The sequence below is a fragment of the Triplophysa dalaica genome, chromosome 20, assembly GCF_015846415.1.
Source record: "Triplophysa dalaica isolate WHDGS20190420 chromosome 20, ASM1584641v1, whole genome shotgun sequence".
Classification (NCBI taxonomy): domain Eukaryota; kingdom Metazoa; phylum Chordata; class Actinopteri; order Cypriniformes; family Nemacheilidae; genus Triplophysa; species Triplophysa dalaica.
In genome coordinates, this window is record NC_079561.1 from 5,371,841 (window position 1) to 5,382,136 (window position 10,296).

Here is a 10,296-nt window from a genome sequence, read left to right on the forward strand (position 1 = left end):
ACTAAATTGGAATACTTAAAGTCTGCTAAATTGGAACAACTAATTTTGTACTTAATATAATTTAATTGTGCAGAAATTGTGCTGAAATTGTGCCGAAGTCCAACTAAAAATACATTTAAGTGTATTTGATTGAGCTAAAGTGGAACTCTTGCAAGTATCCTTCAGGTACACGTTTAGTATGTTGCAATGAAAGATTGGTTTTAAGAAAAAATCAAAAGTGACATCAGAACCCATTTTTATGCAAACAAAGGCTTAATATGAAAAAATATGCATTGTGTATAAATAGTACTCACAATAAAGTTTAATTAGAATTTTTTTCTCAGTCATGTCAGTAAATATGTGAACACAATTAAACTATACTTAGTATGAAATTTATGTATTTTAAATATTTTTTTTACATATGTTTGTTTTTTATACATAGCGGGGACTACAGACTAGGGATGCACGATAAATTATCGGTATCTGCCGATATATCGGTTATCGGCTTCCAATGACAAAGAATGATCAGTTATCGTTATCGGCCAAAATTTACATATCGGTGCATCCCAACTATATACTCTAATGTTAAGAGTCTAAACATTACATACACATTTCAGTCCTCTATAACTTAGATCATTTCTAGCAATTTGTTCATTTGGCTCAATTAATGTTCTGTTCAATTTTAAAATTCCTGTTGAAAACAAATGATACATTAATAGAACCTGACCTGAGCCAAATGATAAAATCTGATGCCACAAATCAAAGGTCGATTTTTTACAGAGTAATGATTTTCATACTATACAAACTATATTTTCTATTTCCCTATCTTCACCCTACCCCAACACAAACCTTTCTTCGTTTTCAGATAAACTTTTTTTATTATATAATCAGTTTATTGGAACTGCTAGTCGCACATACACAGACTATCAAAGTACTCAACTGAACAGAATATATAACACTGGCCTAGTGGTTTTGGGATATTTTACTGCAAAACTGTTACAAACTGTACCTTTAAGAGGCTTATTTTGCCAATTTAAGTGTGTAGGAATCGCTCAATTTGAGGGTCAACCAAACTGATGAAAATGGATGAAAGAAAAGAGACTGTTCATTTTGTGCTGATGGGTGGTGTGAAAGAATATTTACACAGCAAACCCATAATGATATTGTTGAACCTAACCACAGGATGGAGGAGAAACAGAGAGAGAAATAGAGAGATTTTGGGAAGGAGGGGGGTATGTAAACGAGCGAGAGATGCTGCCACACAGTCAGACTGTCTGGCTACAGCAGGATCCCCAGCACTCAGCATCACATGATTCCTGAGGTCAGAGGTTATCCCTGCTGATGAATATCAGGCTGAGGCCAGTCGCACTCACTAAAGAAAGGGAGTTGTTTTCACTCCCAGAGTCTGGAAAGTTTATTTCAGGAATTTATTCTGCCAGCATGAGATTGTAAACCTGTCCCACATTGGGAAAATTATGTCTGCAAATTTTCGTTTTTTCCCCTCGAACGCTATTATAGCAGCTAGAGTATCTGCAGACCTTTTCTCTTTTCTATAAAAGCATAGATGTACAATCACGAGTAGGATTGAAAGATTGAAAGTGAAACATTTCTGCTGTACAATCAAAAGTGCAGTCTTCATTCGCTTTGATCCACAAAAGAATATCTTGAAATGCAAACACTGCTAATAGTATTATAACATGCACTTCATATAACACCTTGACGTGGACTGTAGGGAAAGCCCTCAGATTATTGCGGCCGTGTGGAGGGGCTGGCCACATTATGAGCTGCAAAGCTGGTACAAATGAGGAGCTAAGCCAAACCATTATGTCATCTGCAAACCACAATATATTCTCATCTAGCCGTGATCTTTGAAAACAATCCACTCCAGTTTGTGGAGGAAATGAATCGGCCTGAACTCAGCATGAAGGAGAAATGCGGCTGTGGTATGTGAATCAGAAATGTGCAAATTTTATGCCTTGACAGTTATGTGGCCTAATATATTTCATTTGTAGTTGAGTGTATATCTATTGCGTTTCACAACCTTCTTTTAACCTTCCATATACACACACAAACTGACCTTAAAGCTACTGTTTATAGTGAGGAAGATTATATTAATACAATTAAGTTCACCCCAGAGGATAACACTTCAAGAAACGCTTTATAGGAACCTTGTAAATGGAAAAAAAACACCGTTAATGGAACATAGTAGCTGGTTTCTAGAATCCATTAGATACTTTTTTTAAACATGGCTGGTTTCTATTTGGTCTGTTGACAAACCAGCAATCAGCTGCTAAAACCAATTTAAGGTGTTCAGGTTGCAACACGGTTGCCATGGCCTCTAAGAAGACCAAATAGAAACCAGCCATGTTTAATAAAACTATCTAATGGATTCTTCAGCATTGGCAGCAATATGGGCATCTCTTCCCGTCATTCCTGCCGTAATGGCTGCCCTCATCACAGAGGCATTGACAGAAAAAAAACAAAAAAGACTTTGCAGACACCTCATCTGTAACGGCACTGATATTTTTGACATTTATTAACACTCTAACAAAGAACGAATTGAGTGACGGTGCGACGGCTGGCTGAGGGAAAAGGAGGGAGGGTTGTGTGTATGGGGTCTGCACAAAGCCGTGTCAAACCACACCACATACCATCACCAACAGGAGAATAAGAAATCCATTTGAATTGTTGACATTGAACTTTATGAACCAGACAAGGCAATATTTCAGATTTTTCTCTTTCTGGCTATATTCATCTCACTCCTGTGCTACTCTCCGGAGAAGCTTGGAACACATAACCGTGGACTGATGGGAAGTTCAAAGGAAAAATGTATTTCATGTCTATACATTGGGATTTCTGGTTAGGAATTAATGCCTTTTCAAAGACAGACTGAAAAACAATATTGCCTCAGAATAAATATGGTGAGGAATGTGGAAAGAATGATATGACACTTCACTTTAATGACATTACAACGTTTGCATATTTTCCTCTTCAGGCATGTGTGTACTAGTAACAATGAAATGCACAGAGTCTGTATATTTTAGTTGAGCTGCTCTTTATTTTATGGAGATTCGCTCAACACCACAACCCCATGACATTTGAATTGAATTTAAATGAATCGCTTAAATAAACACTTTACCTCAGATGCTTTATAGCAATTTAAAAGTAGATTTATTCTTCAGAGAATGTCTACTGTAGGGTTTATGTTCTAATCTGTTGGAATGAGTTGTGTAGCAATACGTTGCTTTTATTATGTCAATATCAAAATGAGAAAGCCACTTTGCAACTGTAAACTCCAGAGCGACTGGGTAATTCAAATTAGGGATGGGGAGTCGACTCCAAAAGAGTCGAATCCTCAACTCTTAAAGCGGTACTTCACCCCTGAATCCAAATTTCCAAATGTTTTACTCAACTTTACGGCATCCTCACTGAATTTGGTTTTCTTCTTGAAGAATAATGCAGTCGTGGTTGTAATACCACAAATCCTTTTACTTCCAAGCGGTAGAATGGGAGTGAATGGGGGTTGACTTTTTGAAGCTCCAAAAAGTGCATCCATCAATCAAAGAACTGCTCGATACGGCTCCGTGGTCTTACAGAGTTCTTCTGAAGTAAATCGATGCGTTTGTTTATGACAAATATCCACATTGACGGCACTATTAACGTTGATGTATAGCTTCCGTCATCTCTTGAATGCGCGTGAACCAGAGGCTTGTTTTTCCGGAAGATAATACAGGCGTGTTGTAAATCCCGGTGACTAACGCTTCCTATAGGATAGCGTCTATTCTAGCGGGAGCTTTCGTCACCATCATTTGCCGGAAATACAAGCCTCTGGTTCATGCACATTCGAGAGATGACATAAGCTAGACATCAACGTTAATAGCGATGTCAATACGCATAACTGGACACAAATCAAAATCAAATTTGTAAAAACGAATTATAAAGCGTTTCATTCAGCTTAAAAACTATATCTAACTATAATCATATATTCAGTTCTTGTTGTTCTTACTGGGTTATTATTATAGCATATATTGTCGGATTTAAATGACAAAGAAGGGCAATGAGTACAAAAATAACCTCTCTGTGATGGTGTTCGCATTGTGTAATTGCTAGTGACTTTGGAAATTGTTTGCAAGCCAAAATTTCCCAAACTTATGAAGTTAAATTCATTTATTTTACATTCGTATTCCTGAGCCCTTTTTGAATGAGAGTCGAAGTGTCGATTCCATCGACTCCAAGAGTCGAGAATTGGAGTCGACTCCAAAAAACCCGGAACGGAACAATCAAATAATCTAACCGGTTGCTATAGACGGTTTCATCTTAACAACATAAACATTACTACGCATGTGCACATTTGTAACCCCAACTTAACTTGCGGTACACATTCACAAACAATAGAGCACTCTGCCTGTAGATTATTTCTGATAACAATCAAAAGAAACCAATAAGAACCTTTACTTTACTAAACTTCTCTCTCCAATATTCGGTATTGAGACGCCGGTTCCAAGCTCAACCGCTAGATATCAGTGTAGCATACAGTTTGTTTAAATCTGACCGAACTACAGGACACATGCAACAAATTGTTTATTTAATAAAATGAACATACAACACAATTCAACAAATCGTTTATTTAATACAATTATTATACAGTAAAAATGTATTTAAATCTATTAAATAACATATAAATGGTTATATTATTAGACACTAGCCAAACCAGAAGTTAACTGGAAGTTAACACGAAAATCATTCAGAATGTGTCTTAGAAAGAAACAGCTTATATAGGTGCATGTTTGATTTATCCGAGACAGGCTTTCCCAAAATGCTCCTTTTTATCAGAATGCTGGTTTCATCGATTTGTTTACTCCATCATCCAGACAAGTTCACTATTGCATTTTCCCATCAGTCTGTGAGGGGCACCACAGCCCTTCCACTTGTCTTATCACTCAGAGCTGAGATAATAGGCCCAGATTTAGTCTGATTAGTGCTATTAGTTCCATCCCTGTCTCCTCATCAGAGATGCTTGACATGTTTCTCATAACGGCCCAGCACAGTGGCGCTGGGCAATGAGGCGGACTGATGCCTGGACATGGGTTTGAATGAGGTTTAATGTGCAAAGTGATTTGCATGGTCAAAACAGTGTATTAGATGCTTTACAAATGGAAGACTATCATTGTGTAGCTGAACATGCAGAACCATGAGAAGGGCCACGTTCCAAAAGCCACGTTGTGTCTGGATGCCTGACTCAAATCTGTACTTGCAATTGTCTCTAATTGTGACATTGATTTGGGCAGATCTGCATTCTTCAGCCTCTTACGGTTTTCCAGCATGGGTCTCGGAGTCTGGGGAACCATCAACACGATACCAATCTAAACCAATGGCTCCAGTTCGGGCCTCCCACGGTCTCCGAGGGGCAACCTGTCCAACCTTAAAGTACCTAAATACCCCCTTCCCCCTCCGTTTCTGTGGACAGAAGGGCATTAACGTGAGCAGTGTGTCAATGACAGATGCATGTCAGAGCCGAACCAATTATGAAGACGTTCTCAAAGACAGCCTGTGTCATCACGTCTCCCAGTCGCCATGCTGAAGCGAACATGCCCGTTCTGTGTTGTGGGTAATTAACCTAATGATGCAGCTATTTGATTCATAATGCATCTTCGCAAGTCTTTCCTCAGGGTGTTGCCTTGCTGTTTTGGGAGTCTGATAGATTATCAAAAAGAAAGCTGAAACTGCTTGTGGTTGTTTATTAACTACATCATTTATTAGATTTATAGAACTATATTAACCATAATTTGGAAACAGTCCTAATTTCAATATTTATGAAAAGATAAATAAATTCACACTCTCTCAATCACACACACAGAGACAAGAGCATCATATTCATTCCTGGCAATGTCTTCTGTTTCTTACCAGAGTCTTCTTGTCTGAGCAATAGCTCCCGCTCACAATTTATAGGAAAGTCAGTCGTTGCTCACCGTCTGTGTACTTTGCTCATTCCAGGCTTTACAGTGCTGCACATTTAAACGTAAGCTTGGAGAGACACGTCGGGTTTATTTATAATCCAGAACACCACACATACAAGTGGGGTGAAAAAACTGCGTAGGATTAAAGAGAAGACAAAGCAATGTTTCCAGGTGGAGACATGGAGACAGGCCGTGAATTCAGAATAAGCAACAAAACACGGTGCGTTACATTTATTTTACCACAAATTATCTATGATAATTGTGTCATGAGTGACTTCTAGCTCTTATAAAACATAATGAAGGAGTAACAATAATATGAAAATACATCTAAATAGGCGTATTTATTAATAATACTAATAAATCATTAAATGTAATATTATTAGCAAATTGCTCAATGAAAATAAAGTGCAGTCATGCAGTAGGTGTTTATCAGCATTTTACCTCATATATGAAAGTGGCTCATCCAATCAAATTCAGAGCTATACTATATATAATAACAATATTGAAAACATAAACTTAAGGGAATAGCTCGCCCAAAAAAATTCTGTCATCATTTACTGACCCTCTTGTCATTTTAATCCCGTAAAACGTTCATTCTTCTGCCGAACACAAAAGAAGATATTTAGAAAAATTTTGTTAACTGGACCCCATTCACTTGCATTGGTTTTATGTCCATACAATAGAAGTAAATGGGGTCCGGTACTGTTTGGTACTTTCTTCAAAATATCTTCTTTTATGTTCTGCGGTGGAAAAAAGTCATAAAGGTTTGAAATGATAACAGGATGAGTAAATGGTGAGAGGGTTTATTGAGTAGTTTTTGCAATTCTAACACAGATGACTAAAAATAAAAACCTAAAAATAAAAAGCAATTTTGTGGTTTTACGGCATGTTTCGGTTCAACATCATCCACAGACAGAAAGAGACAGGAGTGAGCTGCTGCTATGGCAACGGTTTTGTTTGGTGGTGACTGGTATCAGTGGGGCTGGGGCTGCACAGAGCTGTTTAGAGTAACTCGGGTTGCCATGAAAAAATTCTAAGCATGCACAAAACATAATATACAGGGACTCAGCGTCGCCCAGGGAGAGAGTCTCTCTGTCTGCTCTGCTCTCTACAGGTGGCCTTGTTTGGAAATGCTGACAAATAGGAAATTTGGAGGCATAGTTGAGAACCTCAGCTCATTCCAAAAGCAAAGTCCACTGCGATATTCTTGTGGATTGTCCAGGTTTCTTTCTTTTCTTTCTTTTAGAAAGATGGTTTGGTCATGGGGTCATGTCTTATCACGTCTGAAACAACAGTATGGTAGGACTGACTGGGGCTAGTTGTCACATGCGGAAACTAAACATTTGTGATATTCGCTAGAATAGTGTGATATTTTTGCCTTACATTTTCAATCTTTGACGTTTAACGGTCCAGTGAATGAAATTTAGCGGCATCTAGTGGTGAGGTTGTGAATTGCAACCAATGGCTCACTCCACCCCTTCCCCCTCCCTTTCGAAGCACAACGGTGGCTGACACAAAACTAAGATGTCATCCAGTTTTCACTTCTTGAAATGAGCTCTGTAGAGCAGTTTGTCAATTACCGTAGAAACAACATAGCAAATTTCATGTAAGGTGACCCACATTGTATGTAGATAGAAATAGCTCATTATAAGGTAATAAAAACATAACGCTTTATTATATATAAAATATCTATTATCGGGCAACTTAATCAACCAATCACAACGGCGTTTCCATGCCTCTCCGTGAACTTGTAAATGCATGGATTTCTCCCAGCCAATTAATGGAGATCAGTCTACCATATGGTGTCTGACTATTTCAAGCTTAGCATAATACCGGAATTTGTGAAACAAATTCGTAAATAGCATTGAAACGAATTGATGAAATGATAGAAAATCACACATTATATGGTTGAATAGTTGTGTTTAAAGGTGGGGTAACATGCTATTTCATGCATTCTGACTTATTTACACTGTTAAACGTGCTGGCTTCTCATGCTCAACATGGTCAACTTGTTAAAGAACGAGGTAGTATTTCTGTGCTCGATACACTCCCCTAGCACTCATACTTGTTTTGAAAAGTTTTTTACAAGTATGGATACCTGATTCGTAATAGGGATCCCATTCCTTTTATTTGCCATTCTCCCAGAAAAGTACACCCATGCGTCATCCACCAAGCGAAAGACCACGCCCACACACTATCGTGAGAAAAAGAACACCCATTAATGCCGCTTCACTCGACGGAACTTGAGCTGTGTTTGTTTGCTCACTGCATTTATTTACAGTGATCCAGTGGGAAACTTAAACTTATAAATGGCATATATTTGTATTTTTTACTGTGAGGCTTATTACTTTTAAAATAAGTGGCACCAGCAATAATAAGTATTGCTATTCTTCACTTCTTATTATATATTTAGAATTTATATGTCAATATTATTTGTTTTCAGCAGATCTGCTAAAATTCTAACAAAATTAAAATATGTTCCTAAATCAAATAAAAAAATATTATTATATAAAAAAAATATTATATGAAGTTATATACGATATATGCACTCATTTAGATTTTATATATGTGTCTTATATTTTAAATATAAATACTTTTTTGAACAAAATGACCATAGACCAGCCAAAAAACATATATATTAACTTCATTGACCTTGATTTTCAAAATAAAATGTATTTTTTTCCTTCCCAAAAGTTCAAAAGACTTGCAATAACCTCCAATAACACTCCAGGGTTGATATTCTATACAGAATTTCGAAGTATCTCAATGAGTGCCCAATAAAGGGGTTAAAGTAAAAAGTAGCTTTACAAAATATTATTGTACAATAAATCCAATCCCATCTTAAAGTCAATTATTGTTGATACGTCACATATAGTGTACCAATAAAAATGTACACCACACAGTACACTTTACTGTACAACAATGGAGACATTGATTTATGTTAAGCAAGCCAGTTACTGTATGGTTCACTTACTACACTTTACATTTATTTTAACAGTTAATCCCTTCTGAGTCCAAGCTGTTATCTTTCTAGCTGTCCAGTTGTTGGGGATGAGGAATCCATTAATTAAAACTCTGTTAAACCCATAGGCTACAGACATATGCTCCGATTGTTTATACAGCGCTTAGCGAACAAGGAAACTTCCACATTCACAATGGCACCATTCATAAACGTTCACTCTCCTCTCTGAAAAAAAGAGAGTTGCTCTTAGCATTTGGGCAAGAGGTAATTGGGATCACTCAGCTTGTCTGATGCTGATAATGGGGCAATGGGAAATTCCTGTCAGAGAGTTTGTGGTGCAAGGCAGTTTCGCAACCACCTTGGCAGCCTTTGAATGCTCCACACTAGGACGGCGTATGGGTTGAAGCATGCTTGCATAGCTGTCATTAAACATATTTAAAACAAACAACATAATGGCAAAAAAGACAAAGCTCTTTGCATTTTGCTCAATTCTTATGTTTGAGGTAGTTACCTAGAAGGTTAAAGGGACAGTTCACTCAAAAATGAAAATTCTGTCAGCATTTGCTTACCCTCATGTCATTACAAATCTGTATGGATTTCTTTCTTCGGCAGAACACAAAAGAAGATATTTTGAAGAACGTTGGTAACCAAACAACATTGGCTCGATTGACTTTTATGGACACAAAATCACCAAGACATTTCTTAAAATATCTTCTTTTGACTTTTCACAGAAGTAGGGTCACACGGGAGAGTAAACAATGACCGAAATTTTATTTTTGGGTGAATTAATTAATAGTTTTTAGAGACATAACGGGAAAACCAATAGGCTACTTATCAATTATAGGCATTAAAAGGTATTTTCTATATGACATAACAGTTATACATGATGGGTTTTAGGCATCAATTGAGTTACATTTAATCAAATGTTTGGTACATAGTTAAAATAAATAAACACAGCTTTGCCAAAAATAACATTATCATATTAGCCTAAAAAGAATGACTTGAATAACAGCCAGATGCTGGTCCTTGTAGCTTATTTCATGGGTAATTCCTAAATGTGCCAAATATTTTACTTATTTTGAGCTGCGTTCCAACAGCAAATTGGAGAGCAAAAAAGTTCATTTTTAAAGATCACAAAAAGGTTGTCTTGAGTTAATAGGTTTATTTAGTCTATTTATTAATAAGTGCAACTGCAATAGTGTCCTTAACCACACGTTTCAATACTAAAATTAATGTTATTCTAAGAAAATGGCCATGCACCCCTCGAGCCAAGACGTTTTCATGCCAGGCAAAGCAAATTTCGTTTGCGAAACCACATGTTCCAATAACTGCAGAATACATCTACGACACAATTATGAAGCCGTCTATGTTTTCAAACATTTCAACAAACAACATCTT